The following is a 16,854-nucleotide window of genomic DNA, read 5'->3' as shown; positions in this document are numbered from 1 at the left end:
CGACGATGTTTGATTAGAGAGAAACATCTCTAAAGGTTAATGAGCCTAAGGCTTTTTGAACAGAGCTCAAATTACTAATAGCTTTTTAATAAATCAAGATAAACCAATAAAAATGAATTTTATATAATGATAGCCCTATGCAAAAATGATAAATTTTACTGTTATTCATTGAGAAATAAGTTGTTTAAGAAAACAACCTGCTTATATTTGTGGAAAATATTTCTTCAGTCTGAAAACAACAAATACTTCTAATACAAACTTAATAAAAATAAAAAGGTTATCAGCTCTTGGAAATAAATCAGCTCTTGCATAAATATCTTTAATGAATAATTTGAAACTAATGAGAGTACTCACAATAAAACATTCACTATCATTAAGTAGAAGTGAAAAAAATCATTGATTCTTATACAAGCCTCTGTACATTGCAGTATTTATAGAAAATTATCTTGACAGAAGTAGAGAAAAGCAACTAAACAACTATGATACTAATTGAAATAATAAAGATAATTTTACCATTCATTCCAAAAAATATTTATATAATTAAAAATGATTGACTCATGAAAGCTGTATCAATATGCAAATCCACTCCATAGTTTATTAAATGAAAACAAGAAGCTTCAAAAAAGACATGTTTATACGTTTATAACAGTGTATATATTTCAAAAATGTAAAAATGAAATTAAATATTCTATGAAAGTGTTTTGATTAATGCTTATACCAAAGTATACTACATATAGTATATAATATGCCCAGAGAAAGAGAAAAATCAAAATAACATCTGAAGCCTTATATAGGAGATAGAATTTATTATCAGATAATCAAACTATCTATTATGTATTAAAATTTTGGGTAACCTGTAGTTGCAGAAGGTATTTTCATTTTAAAAGAAAATAGAAACAATTTGCAGTACTAAAATCTATTCACAAGTGGAAGATTAATGACATAAACTGAAGTTAAGCCTCTGTGAACCATCACAAAATGAAGTAATCAAAGATCTCAGGTTAGATATGATGAAGCTGCCCTAAGGAAATGCCTACCACTGAAATCAAGTCAATACAAAGATGGCCAGCTTCACCTAATGTTAGAATGTCTCTATGACTATGAAGCCGAATCATTCTTGTTAAATAACATATTTCCTTATAATGAGAATTCATAAGGATTTTCAAAACTATTATATACGGGAGTTGTTAAAACTTCTCTTTCAAAACATATCAAAGATATGTAAAGAAATATACCAAAACCTATGAATGTTTCTATTTTAATTCAATGACTTCATTCTTATTTTTATTCTAAAAAATAATCTAAATAAAATGTAAAATATTCATGTATGAATAAATACATATATATGTGTTTATGTGTATATGTGTTCATATATACTCCAAAAGAATAAAAATGCGCACTGAATTTTTTTATTTTCATTAAGTGGCTTAAAATATGTAAATGCACTTAAATTTTAACTTGAACTTCTCTAAATCCAAAATATACACAAATTTAAATTCTTGCTTTAAGTAAGTTGTAGTCAAATAAGATTTTTTGAATTGCTTTTTACACTCAAGATTTTATTGCCCTCCTAGTTTAGCTCCCTACAGTTCCACATACTATACTTTCTCCTTGCCCTCCCTGTCTCCATGAGAATGTACATCCCCAGCCTACCCACCCTGACAGACCTCTAAACTCCCTGGAGCCTCTAGTCTCTTGACAGTAAGGTGCATCTTCTTTGACTTAACCCAGACGGGTTGTATATGGGTTTGAGGACCTCATAACAGCTGGTATATGCTGCCTGGTTGGTGATCCAGTGTCTGAAAGATTATGGGCATTCAGGTCAGTTGAAACTGCTGGTTCTCTTACAGGATTACCTTCTTCCTCAGCTTCTTCTAGCTTTTCCCTAATTCAGCCACAGGGGTCAGAAGCTTCTGTTGATTGGTTGGTTGTAAATGTAAGCATCTGACACTTTCAACTCTGTTGTTGGGTCTTTCAGAGGGCAGTCGTGATAGGTCCCTTTATGTAAGCACTGAATATCCTCAGTAACTGTGTCAGGCCTTGGGGCTTCACCTTAGGCTGGAACCCTTTATAGGCCTGTCCCTGGACCTTTTCTCAACACCTTCTTCATTTCCATGCTTGCAGTTCTTTGAAACAAGAACAAATATGGGTCAGAGTTTTGACTGTGGGATAGCAACTGGATCCACTCACTTGGTGCCCTGTCTTTCTGTTGGAGGTGGGCTCTACCAGTTCCCTCTCCCCTAAACTACAAATATTTAGAAAATTAGTTCATGAAGCTTAATTTGTTCATACAGATTCCTAATTGACTTTTTTTAAAATTTTTATTAGATAATCTCTGTATTTACATTTGAAATGTTATCACCTTCCCCCACCCTGCTCCCACCCCCCTCTCCCTCCACTTGTCTTCACAAAGGTGTACTTGCTCCTAAGCACCCTCTCCCATTGTCTTGGCATTTACTTACCTTCGGAAAATGTGCCCTACCTGGCAAAAAGCCTCTTTTCACATTAATACTAGACACTGCTATCTTCAGCTAAATATGCAACTGGATCAATAGGTCCCTCAATGTGTTCTCAAAGGTTGGTGTTTTAGTCCATGGGAGTTTTGGAGGATTTAGTTGGTTGATAATGTTTTTTTTCATGAGGTTGCAAACCCTTTCAGCTCCTTCAGTCCTTTCTTTTGCAACCTCATTGGAGTCCCAGTATTCTGTCTGATGGTTAGCTTTAAACATGCTCAGCTGTATCTGTATGACTCTGGAAGAACCCCTGAGTAGGCATCTCTATCTGGTTTCTGCCAGTAAGAACTTCTTGGTATCAGTAATAGTGCTTGGCTACATATGGGGTGGATCCTTGGGTGAAACAGACTCTGAATGGTGTTTTCTTCAATCCCTGTTCCTCTATTTGATCTTGTATTTCCTCCAGTAAGTGTTTTGTTCTCCAATCTAAGAAAGACTAAGGTATCCCCATTTTGACCTTCTTTTGAGCTTCATAATGTCTGTGAATTCTTTCTTGGGTATTCAGAGGTTTCTGGGGCTAGTATCTGCTTATCACTGAGTTCATACCATGTGTGTTCTTTTGTGTCTGGAATACCTGACTCAGGATGATAGTTTCTAGTTCCATCAATTTGCCTATGCATTTCATGAGATCACTGTTTTTAATTGCTGAGTAGTATTCTATTGTGTAAATGTACCACACTTTCTGTATCCATTCCTCTGTTGAAGGACATCTGGGTTCTTTCCACCTTCTGACTATTTTAACTAAGGCCGCTATAATCATGGAAGAGCATGTGTCCTTGTAATATGTTGGAGCATCTTTGGGGTGTATACCCAGGAGTGAAGTAGCTGTGTCCTTAGGTAGTAAGTAGTATGTGCCAATTTCCCAGGAACTGCCAGACAGATTTCCAGAGTGGTTTACCAGCTTACATCCCCACCAACAGTGAAGGAGTGTTCCTGTTTCTCCACATTCTTAACAGCATCAGCTCTCATCTAAGCTATTTATCTTATTAAAAACTTTTTGTGGATATTAAGCATGAGTATAAAAAGAATGGATACAGTCTTATTTATACAGAACAAAACACTACCTTTTGATGGTATTAACTGTTTTGTTACATATATTTCTATTACTAGAACAATAATAGATCCTTAAAACTTTTACATCTTATAATGTTATAGTGGCTTAGACAAAAAATTCTTAATTTAATTTAGTTAACTTTTTAAATATGAATACTGGGGGACTTGTTACCTAACTCTAATGATGTAATGTAATAGTAGTTATACTTTGAATATTGCAAGTAAGTTAGGAACAATTTAATACATCCTAAGTGATATGCTCTATTCCTTTGACCTCAAGCACTACTCTGTATATCACATATACTGATCATTTGTTTTTGAAACATAAATAGTTGAAGATACAGGTGAGTCATGGAACTTCTCTATGTGGAAAAACACACAGGGACAATGCTGAAATTTCAGCCCAGTCTCCAGTTAATGTTTCAGCAAAGAAATGGTTTGCTATTATATTTTACAACAAAAAATTTAATATAAATTCTGAGAATTCATAAAAATAAGAATTTGATTTTGAGTCTTTGACTAGCTTATTTTTAGTATATAAAGGACATTAAAACAATGTGTCAACCAGGAACCTGGTTTTCAAGATAATAGCATATATATTTTTTGGTCTAATCTTTTGTGCTTTTCTTTTTTTTTCTTTCCCCTACTGTGGAACTTGATTGGAAAAGAAATAGTTCAGTAGTCTGCTCTCAAAAGAATACCTACTCAAGGCAAAGCACTTCTAAAATAATAAATCCTTTTGTGCACTCTCTGACAAAATATAGAAATATAGAACAATAAAACCCCTCAAATGAATACTCAGAAAAAGGGGAAAGGGAACTATTAAAAAGTAATTGCTATTTGAATTTTTCAAGATAAATCAAGGCCATTTCTTTAAAAGTGGAAGTCTTGTTCACAGGTTCATGGAAAGACATGGTATGATTATGTCTACAATGATTGAAAACTTCCAATGTTATGCAGATAATATGAAATATACCAGTAGGTTCTACAAGTAATTGTGAATAAACATTATTAAACCATTTTTTCAACATAAAAGTTTAGATATACAATTAAGGATAAAAATGTTATTTACTTACTTTTCCTCTTAGTATTAGAGAATGAAACTGGGGTCTCCATATTCTAGATAAACACTTTATTGCACCGCTTTTTTCCCAGCTTCCAAGTACATTTTATTTTTTTTTAAAAAACACAGGCAACATCAATGGAATAGAATAGAAGATTCAGAAATGAGCCCTCATGTATATGGTCACCTGATTTTTGCCAAAGAAGCTATAACCATTCAATGGAAAAAGGACAGCCTATTTAACAAATGGTGCTGGTCCAACTGGCACTCAGCATGCAGTAGAATGAAAATAGACCCTTTCTTATCTCCTTGTACAAAGCTCAAGTGTAATTGGATCAAATATCTCCACATTAAACCAAATACACTGAAACTATTAGATGAGAAAGTAGGGAAAACCTTAGAACACATAGGCACAGGAGAAAATTTTCGGAACAAAACACCAATGGCTCAAGCTCTAAGGTCAAAGATTAACAAATGGGACTTAATGAGATTGCAAAGTTTCTGTAAGGCTAAAGATATTGTCAAGAAAACAAATGGCAGCCAACACAATGGGAAAATATCTTTACCAACTCCACATCAGATAGAGGCCTAATATCCAAGGTATACAAAGAACTCAAAAAGCTAGACACCAGAGAATCAAACAGCCCTATTAAAAAATGGGGTACAGAGCTAAACAAAACGTTCTCATTTGAGGGATATGGAATGGCTGAGAAACATCTAAGGAAGTGCTCAACATCCTTAGCGATCCAGGAAATGCAAATCAAAACAATCCTGAGATTCCACCTCACACCAGTCAGATTGGCCAAGATCAAAATCTCAGATGACAGCAGATGCTGGCAAGGTTGTGTAGAAAGAGGAACACTTTTCCACTGTTGGTGGGGTTGTAAACTCATACAACCACTCTGGAAATCAGTCTGGCGATTCTTCAGAAAATTGGACATAGTACTACCTGAAGATCCAGCTATTCCACTTCTGGACATATACCCCAGAGACGCTCCAATATACAACAAAAATACATGCACCACAATGTTTATAGCATCTCTATTTATAATAGCCAGAAGCTGGAAAGAACCCAGATGTCCTTCAGTAGATGAATGTAAACAAAAATTGTGGTACATTTACACAATGTAGTACTACTCAGCTATCAGAAACAATGACTTAACTCAATTTTTAAGAAAATGGTTGCATCTACAGAATATCATCCTGAGTGAGATAACCCAGTCACAAAAGAACAGACATAATATGCAGTCACTGATATTTGGATGCTAACCCCAGAAGCTCGGACTGCTCCAGAAACAACTCACAAACTGTGTGAAGTTCAAAAAAAAAAAAAAAAAAAAAAAAACAAACAAAAAACAAAACAAAAAAACAAAAATTTATGCTCAATCTTTACACACCAAGAAAACGTTGACTAATTCTGGGTTACATCCTGTTTTACATGTACTTTTTGCTCAATGTAACTAGTAAGACCTTAATGCAGAGTATAAAACCTTAAAAAAAAGGAAAAAAAAATGCCAAGCACTGACACAATTGTATTTGTATACATTTATGCAAAAATGTTTAATTTTTTTCTTTTATCTTTGTTTTTTAAAATAAAGTTAACAAAATAAAAAAATAATAAAACACAGGCAACAACTATTAATTATATGAAAATATAACTCTTACTAGATACATACTAAATGTTACAATTCAAATATACAAATAAAATGGCATAAAATAAAATATTAAAATATAAAATAAAAAGTAGTCATTCAAAATAGACATGTTATTATTTCTATATCATATAGTAATATCTCTATATGCCTATGCATTCTTTTAGTCATGTCATTTTTCAAGATTTATACAATATAGGGATATATTGTATATAGGAAGAATAAAATAAAATCATGCTCTATTTTAGTTAGGTATATTTCATTCTCAGCTTCTTTTTGGAATTAATTCTATATAGAAATTCATAATAAATATTTCACAATATTATAGTGAGTAAATATAATAACCTTGATCTTTGTATTTCATCCCAAAATAATCAATATTCCTTGCTATCTCTTCTGCTCAGTCATTGATATTATAGTAAACATTAAAAATGCTCTTTGGGTTGATGCAAGCATCTTCATTATTGTAACTATATTTTTGAAATTCTAAATACATTGCAGGGTACTAACACCACCAATAATGTTGTGTTTTTTTTATTTAAATACTATATAAGAGGAAAAAACTAAATTTCTTCGTTGGAACAAAATGAATAACTATTCCATCAGGATTTATTTAATAGTTCATTTCAGGTCAGAAAACATTACAGGCAAAGATGATACTCCAGTTTACAAACTGCGTGCCTTCTGACTTCTGAAGACACTGATAAGATTTCTTCTCCCTCCAAATACTGACTTGACAACTCTCTGTAATTAATTTGACAGTATGAAAATAATGAAGAAACATGGAAGCCATTACATATGCTTATAAATACAGTTTTGGCTAGCTTAATTCTACATGTAAAAGAGAAGCACTTATTAGAGCTGAGCTGCATTTGCCTTAGAACTAGAGTTCAGTTTATGCTACCATTTAAAATTATTTCTCTGATAGGCTCCACTCACAAGCTGACAAAACAGATACAGATACCCAAAGCCACGCAAAGTGGATGGAAATTAGGCCTTTTTACAGAAGAATGGGAGGAAAAATTTTGATTCCCAACAGGGTCTTCTAAGGAAGACCACCAACAGAATCAATTAACCTGAACTCTTGGGGTTCTCAGAGACTGAACCAGCAACCAGAAATCAAAGAACATCTAGGGACTAGACTGGGCCTAGTCCACCCCACACATATCCAGGCAAACACGGTGCTAGAGAAGAGGCTAAGAGTTCTATATCTTGATCCACAGGCAGCAAAAGGAAACTGTGTGCCAAACTGGGAATAGCTTGAACATAAGAGACCTTAAAGCCTACCTATACACTAACACACTTCCTCAAACATGGCCACACTATCTAATAGTGCTATTCCCTATGTGTCAATGATTCAAAGACAAGAGTCTTCAAGAACCATCTGTATTTAAACCACCACACTCATGGATAATGTATTCATTAATTGTCTTTGTACTTTTCTTTGAAATACTCAGATAGGTATCCTGCAGATCTCTCAAAAGTTTCAGCCAACACAGGCTTCTCTCTGACTCTTTAAAAATATCTTAGTGTTACAGAACTTTTCAGCTCCTTCAGTCCTTTCTCTAGCTCTGTCATTGGGGTCCCCATGATCAGTCCAATGGTGAGATGGAAGCATCCTCATCTGTATTTGTATGACTCTGGCAGGGCTTCTGAGGAAGTATCCATATTTGGTTCCTTTCAGTAAACACTTCCTGGCTTCAGCAATAGTGCTTGGGTTTGGTGACTGCTTATGGGGTAGATCCCTGGGTGAAGCAGTCTCTGAATGATTTTTTTATTGAATCCCATTTCCTCTATTTATCCCTGGATTTCCTCCCATGAGAGTTTTGTTCTCTTTTTACAAAGAACTGAGGCATCCACATTCTGACCTTCCTACTTTTTGAGCTTCACAAGGTCTGTGAATTGTTTCTTGTGTATTCAGAGCTTTCTGGGCTAGTATCTGCTTATCAGTGAATGTATACTATGCGTGATTTTTAGGGATTGGGTACCTCACTCAGGATGATAACTTCTAGTTCCATCATTTAACTAGAAATTTCATAAAGTCGTTGTTAATAATAGCTGACATTATCAACCAACCAAACCATCCAGAGCTCCCAGGCACTAAAATACTAATCAATGAGTACAGATTGAGAGACCCATGGCTCCCATTGGTAGCAGAGAATTGCATTTTCTGGCATCAATGGGAGAAGAGGTCTTTGGCCCAGGGAATGCTCCTTTTGCCACTGTTGGGCAATGCCAAGGTGCTAAGGTTGGAGAAGGTGGTTGGGAGGGGAGAACATTCATGAAAGCAACAGGAGAGAGAGGGGGAATAAGAGTTGTGGGGAAAGGAGATAACATTTGGCATGTAAATACAGAGATATGTTATTAAAAAGAAAGAAAATATATAAAAAATATCTTGGGATTCCTACTTGGAAATCTTTGGAATGGTATAGGGTTCCTCTGTCCATGTCATCTCTGGGAGTTCTAATTACACAGTAATTGAGAACAACCATATGGTTCTTTATTTGTGTCTGGTTTTCAAAGGATCACTAAGTTTTTATAATTTTTCTCCAGTGTATTGTTGCTCATATTCCAGCTTATTTTATATTTTAGATAAAAAGGTTAATAATAGTTCTTTTATAGGACCTGCTCTTGAATGGAAAGTGATTGTTTACTTCCTGAAATATAAATGGAATTAGCTTGTGGACTTATTTATTGTGTGTGTATGTGTCTGTGTGTGTGTGTGTGTATATGTGGTTGTGTGTATGTGAGCATGCATGAATATGTGTTTGTGCACACATAGGCATTTATGTGTGTGTGTGTGTGTGTGTGTTAATGCATATTTATGTGTAAGGAATTATAATCCAAAATGCTCAGGCCAATTGCCACCAGTAGGAGTGGAGATCCAGGGATGCTGGCCTGGTGAAACTGTGCTGAGAGAAGCCAGGGCACAGAGTGGTGTGGTCTGAGCATGCCGAAAGGGCCCCCAACACCCAATTGGTACAGGGGAGCAGGAAATCTGCCCTAGGGACTTGGTTTCCACCCGGAGGGCCAGTGCGTGCGGACCAAACACTCAGGCCATCTGACACCTGGAATAGCAGAGATCCAGGGACACAGGCAAGGTACACAGCAGAGACAGGAATAAATCACTGAAAAGACCATGAATAATCACAGACAACCAGATGGCAAGAGGAAAGCAAAGAACTTACCCAATGGAGTAAAAGACAACCTGGCAAAACCAAAACCTAGCTCTCCCATCACAACAACCAGTGGAATGCCAAACACTACAGAAAAAGAAAACGCAGAACAAAAATTATACCTAAAGATGATGATAGAGCTCCATAAAAAAGAATGGGAGGAAAAGCATAAGGAACTAGAATCTTTTAAAGAGGAAACAAGAAAAACACTCAAAGAACTCAAAGAACTAGAGGAAAACAGAACCAAGGAGATGAAGGAATTAAAGAAGGAATTTAAAATGGAAATGGAAACAATAAAGAAAACACTAAAGGAGACAACCCTAGAAGTAGAAAACCTAAAAAAGAAATCAGGAGTCACAGATGTAAGCATCTCCAACAGACTACAAGGGATGGAAGAGAGAATCTCAGGGGCTGAAGACAACATTGAAAACATAGACAAAACAGTCAGAGAAGATGCAAAAGCCAAAAAGCTCCTAAACCAAATATATCAAAGATATCCAGGACAAAATGAAAAGACCAATACTAAGGATAATAGAAATAGAAGAGGGCAAAGAATATCAAGTAAGAGGCACAGTAAATATCTTCAACAAAATTGTAGAAGAAAACTTCCCTACCCTTAAGAATGACATGACAATGAGCATAAAAGAAACCCACAGAACTCCAAATAGAGTGGACCAGAAAAGAAATTCCTCCCGACACATAGTAGTCAAATACCAAGTGCCCAAAGCAAAGAAAGAATACTAAAAGCAATAAGGGAAAAAGGTCATGTAACATATAAAGGCAGACAAATCAGAATGATTCCCAACTTCTCAACAGAGACTATGAAAGCTAGAAGATCCTGAACAGACATTATGCAGACCCTAAGAGAACACAAGTGTCAGCTCAAGCTGCTATACCCAACAAAACTCTCAATCACCATAGATAGAGAGACCAAGATATTCCAGGACTAAACTAAACTTACACAATATCTGAGCACAAACAAAGCACTAAAACGAATTATAGGTGGAAAACCCAATACCAGGAAGAAAATTACATCTTCGTAAAAACAAGAAAGTACCTAAGCAAGAAAACAAAAAGAAGAAAGACAAACAAGCACAATTGTACCTCTAAAAGAAAAAGTGGCATGAAACAGCAACCATTGTTCCTTAATATTTGTTAATATAAATGGTCTCAATACCAGCAAAAAAGACATAGACTATCAGACTGGATACATAAACAGAATCCAGCATTTTGCTGAATGCAGGAAACTCATCCCAGAGACAAAAACAGAAAACTAGCTCAGAGTAAGGGTTTGGGAAAAAACTTCCACAAACAGCCACAAAAGCAAGCTGAAGTGGCCATTCTAATATTGAATAAAGTAGACTTTCAACCAAAAGTTATCAAGAAAGATAAGGAAGGACACTTTTTACTCATTTATAGAGAAAATTTGTCAGGAGGAACGCTCAATCATTACCATATATGCTCCAAATACAAGAGCACTCATATTTATAAGAGAAATCCTACAAAGGAACAAAATCTACAGTGTATCATACACAATAATAGTGGGAGACCTCAATACCCCATTCTTGTCAATGGACAGATCATGGAAGCAGAAACTGAAAAAAGATGCAGTGAAAATAGCAGAAGTTATGAACAAATTGGAATTAGGAGACATCTACAGAATATTTCATCTTAAAACAAAAGAATACAACTTCTTCTCAGCACCTCATGGCACATTCTCAAAAATTGACCTTATACTCAGTCACAAAACAAGCCTCAATAGATATAAAAAGATTGAAATACTTCCATGCATCCTATCATATAACCATCGTCTAAGGCTGGTCTTTAATAACAACAAAGACAACAAAAAGTCCATATGCACATGGATACTAAACAATGCTCTATTACATGATACCATGGCAAAAAAAGGAAAAAAAAATATGAAATCAAGGATTTTCTAAAATTTAATGAAAATGAAAACACAACATGCCCAAACCAATGGAATGCAATGAAAGCGTCACTGAGAGGAAAACTCAAAACTCAACATGCTTCCAAAAAAACTGGAGAGAGCATACATTAGCAACTTGACAGCACAGTTGAAAGCTCTGGAAAAAAAGAAGCAATAACCCCCAAGAAGAATAGACAGCAAGAAATATTCAAACTCATAGCAGCAATTGACTGAATAGAAACAAAAAGAACCATTCAAAGAATCAACAAAACCAAGAAATTTTTTTTGAGAAAATTAACAAGATGGATAAGCTCCTAGAAAAACTAACTAGAGGGCAAAGAGAGAGAATACAAATAAACAAAATCAGAAATGAAAGTGGAGACATAACAACTGAAACTGAGGAAATTCAAGAAAATATCAGATTCTACTACAAAAGAAAATACTCAACAAAACTGGAAAATCTGGGGGAAATGGATTATTTCCTAAACAAATACAAGATACTAAACTTAAACCAGGACCAGGTAAACCATCTAAATAATCCCATAACACCTAAGGAAATAGAAGCAGTCATCAAAAGCCTCCCAACCAAAAAAAGTCCAGGTCCAGATGGGCTCAGTGCAGAATTTATCAGACATTTATTGATGACCTAATACCAATAATCCCCAAATTATTCCACTAAATAGAGTCAGATGGAACACTACCTAACTCATTTTTTGAGGCCACAATAACCCTCATTCCTAAACCACACAAAGTCCCTGCAAGGAACGAGAACTTCAGAACAAACTCACTTGTGAACATTGATGCAAAAATACTCAACAAAATCCTTGCAAACCAAATTCAAGGACACATCAAAATGATCATTAACCATGATAAACTAGGCTTCTATCCTGGGATGTAGGGATAGTTTAATATACGGAAATCCACCAACCTAATCAAACATATAGACAAACATAAAGAAAAAGATCACATGATCATTTCACTAGATGCTGAGAAATCATTTGACAAAATTCAACAGCCCTTTATTTTAATGGTCTTGGAAATAGCAGGAATCCAAGGCCCATATCTAACCATAATAAAAGCAATATACAGCAAACCAATAGCCTAAATCAAACTTAACTGTGAGAAACTTGAAGCAATATCATTAATATCAGGGACTAGACAAGGCTGCCACTATCCCCCTATCTATTCACCATAGTACTGGAAGTCCTGGTCTGAAATGTTAGACAGCAAAGAAAATAAAAGGGATACAAATTGGAATTTGAAGAATTAAAATCTTCAAGGTATAAATGACATGATAGTATACAAAAGTGACTCCAAAAATTCCACCAGAGAACATCTAAGGTTGACAAACAAGTTTAACAAAGTGGCTGAATATAAAATAACTCAAACAAATCAGTTGCTTTCCTCTACTCAAAAGACAAACATGCTGAGTAAGAAATCAGGGAAAAGATACCCTTCACAATAGTCACAAACCATATGAAATACCTAGGAGTGACTCTAACGAACCAAGTGAAGGAAATGTGTGACAAGAACTTCAAATCTCTAAGAAGGAAATGCAGGTAGATCTTAGAAAATGGAAAGATCTCCCATGTTCATGGATTAGAAGTATCAACATTGTAAAAATGGACATCTTAACAAAAGCAATCTGCAGATTCACTGAAATCCCCATCAAAATTATAACCAGTTCATCATAAAGTTGGAAAGAGAAATGTGCAAATTCATTTGGAATAACAAAAGACCTAGAATATCGAAATCCACCCTCAACAACAAGAAAACTTCTGAGGGAATCACAGTCCCTGACCTCAAGCTATATTACAAGGTAATTGTGCTAAAAACTGCATGGTACTGGTACAGACATAGGCTCGTGGATCAATGGAATAGAATAGAAGATCCAGAAATGAGCCCTCACTTATATGGTCAGTTGATTTTTGACAAAGGAGCTGTAAACATTCAATGGAAAAAGGACAGCCTATTCAACAAATGGTGTTGGTCCAACTGGCACTCAGCATGCAGTAGAATGAAAATAGACCCTTTTTTATCTCCTTGTACAAAGCTCAAGTGCAAGTAGATCAAAGATCTCCACATTAAACCAGGTACACCGAAAGTGTTAGATGAGAAACTAGGGAAAACCTTACAACACATAGGCACAGGAGAAAATTTCCTGAATAGAACACTAATGGCTCTAAGGTAAAAGATTGGCAAATGGGACTTAATGAGATTGCAAAGTTTCTGTAAGGCTAAAGATACTGTCAAGAAAACAAAAATGTAGACAACATAGTGGGAAAAGATCTTTACCAACCCCACATCAGATAGAGGCCTAATATCCAAGGTATACTAAGAATTCAAAAAAAACTAGACACCAGAGAATCAAACAACCTTATTAAAAAATTGGGTACAGAGCTAAACAAAAAGTTCTCAGCTGAGGAATACCAAATGGCTGAGAAGCATCTAAAGAAGTACTCGACATCCTTAGCCAACAGGGAAATGCAAATCAAAACAACCCTGAGATTCCCTCTCACAGCAGTCAGATTGACCAAGATTCCAAAACTCAGATGACAGCAGATGCTGGTGAGGATGTGGAGAAAGAGGAATACTAGGCCCTGGGTCTATCTTGTCTTAAGCTCTTTTCTACCTCAGGAGTGTAAGGGATGCTCACAGAGTGCGCCATAAGTCTAAGCAAATATGATGGGTATTTCTACAATCTTTGCTGCACCTCTGCACCAGTACATCCAATAGGCAGTTCACAGATGTAGTCTGGATGGTTTGTAACTTGATTGATGGTTTATTTTCAACTCTGTGAGGAAGCAAAATATGTTGGGTATCATAACCACTCTGCACAAGTGATGAAAGCTGTAGGTAGGCAGCAGCTTGGACTTTTTATGTTCAGTAAGAAATGTAAGAGATGTCTTCAATAATAGGGCCTTGCTATCAACTATGGAGATTCATGAGTATCCTTGGTAATAGGTTAGTTTGTTTGCAATTTCTATGTAGATCTGTTAGCCAATATCTCAATTAAATGATCCTGGAATTGGAACTGGAGGTTTAATTGGGTCAAGAGAAATGTCCAGTTGTGGCTCTGTCATTTATCCTTTTTATTTGTTGATTCTTTTTAGATCACTTTCATATATGCATATAATTGTTTCCATGACATAAGGTTTTATACTACCACTAAGTGGCCGTTACCTCTCTCTTTGCATCTTCCCCACCTTCCCCACATCTTTCCTCTCCACTCCTATTTGATCCTGATATTCTAGTCCTCCTAGTGCATGTATTCATCACTATATTCTATTTCCCCTCCCAAGGAGATCCAAGACTTTCGAAATAGTTTCTATTTTATGCACAATCTGTATGGTTTCATAGACTTTAGCTTGTGTTTAGAAAGCTTAACAACTAACATAGATAGGAATGCATAACCTATTTGTGCTTTGAGGTCTTTTTGCCTCATCCATAATGATTTTCTTTAGCTGCATCTATTTACCTGCAAATTTCCTTAGTTTTTTTGATGACTGAATATTACCCAGTTGTGGAAACACATGACATTTTCGTTATCCATTCATCTCTTGAGGGACATACAGGCTCTTTTCATTTTCTATCAGTTATGAATAGAGTGTCAGTGAACATGGTTGAGCAAGTATCTGTAAAGTGAAGTAACCTTTGGGTTGATACCCAAACATGGTATAGCTAGATTTGGGGTAGATATATTTTTTTTAATTAAACATCTTCATTTTTAAAATACAGCGATAAATGTACCGATTTTAAAATCATTTTTCCATAAAACTATATGAATATATCTCTGTCAGTTCTTGATGTTTTTAAGGTTTAGTAGGATACATTGAAATCTTACTAGTTACAATCAGTATAAAGTACATGTAATATGGAAATAGTTGAAGTTTTCCTGGTGCCCATTATCACTAATATTATGTGTCATTTTTTTATTGAACTTGTACATTTTGATAACTATAAGATGAAATCTCAAAGTAGATAATTGTTTTGCATTTCTGTGATTACTAAAGATGGTGAACAGTTCTTTATGTTATTTCTTTACCAGTCTTCTGGTCATCTGTATATAGGGAGGCTACCATGTTTTGTGCATTAATTTTATATAATTCCATTTTTTTCTGTACTCATTTTAAAGTATTTATTGGTATTTCTAATGGTGGTGAGGAAATGCCTCAGTGGTTAAACTATACACTCCCATTTTAGAGAACCTGAATTTGACTTGGAGCAAAGATAAAAGTGGGTCTGCAGTACCTAAAGTTTCAGTTCCAGAGAATCTGACACACTCTTCTTGTACAAACACACACACACACACAACTACACAAACACATGGTAGAACTTATTCTTGTTTTTATGTTACAGTGTCCAAACAGGATTAACAGTAACTGTTGCTTTGTCCTTATTGTTTATTCAATTTTGAAGTTAAGAGATATTTACTAAGCACAACTTCTATTATTCAACAAGCAAATATATGTATCACATTCATCTGTGACATTGCTCCGTCTTCACCTATCTACACCAATACATAGTAATACAGTAATTTTGAGCAAAATTATTCATGAAGTGCAAAGACTGTGCTATTTGATACATGTGTTTGGTTAAGGATGTCATTAATCTGTTGACATACTCACTTGGTCTTTGATCAAAATAAAAAAAAATCTTTGTGATGCAGTCGTACTACCTCTTCATATGTGGCAATATTATCATTTTTGAGATTTTATCTAAATAATTAATATACTTTTTTCCCATAAATTTACTGTATAAATAATGAAATAAATATATAAAACACATACATGAGATAGAGATGTAAATTGGGTAGGTTTAAATATTTTTAAATACTCATATTTTTCAATAATTTATATATATATATTATATATATATATATATATATATATATATATATAACAAACTAGGAGAACTTTGGAAAATCATAAACAATATTTAAACAGTATTCAAAAACATGTATAAATAATAAAAAGTCCATAATTATTTAAGCCATAATTATTTAAGGTCAAAACTTTTTCACTCAAAGATTACAGACCGTTAACCATCACCTTGCATCATGCTAGAAGTAATATATTTCAATAACAAGAAAATCAATGGTTTAAAAAATATGTTTTGGCCTACATAAAACACTTTGAGTGGAGGTTTTCCTTTAACTATTGACAACTTTCCATTTTAATAAAGTTTGTAGAGATTCCATGTGTGAAGAGGAGGGGATAGTGTCTTCAGCGTCTTCACACTGTGAAGGTTTTCTATTCCTCAGTACTAAGTGCTGCTGCCTTGAATTTAAGACAATTAAAATCAGCAAGACTTTTCAATTAATAGATCAAGTACTTCTTTAGAAGTGCTTGTTTTTATTTGTTTTTGTAACAGCATGTATGCCTTCCAAATGTCAGTAATTCATGGATAATCATGGCTTTAGAAATTTAATCTAAATATGCTCTGAAAAAGGTATTTTGAAGCTTTATTT

The sequence above is a fragment of the Micromys minutus genome (genome assembly GCF_963924665.1).
Source record: "Micromys minutus genome assembly, chromosome: 1".
Classification (NCBI taxonomy): Eukaryota; Metazoa; Chordata; class Mammalia; order Rodentia; family Muridae; genus Micromys; species Micromys minutus.
This window is presented reverse-complemented; position numbering follows the sequence as displayed.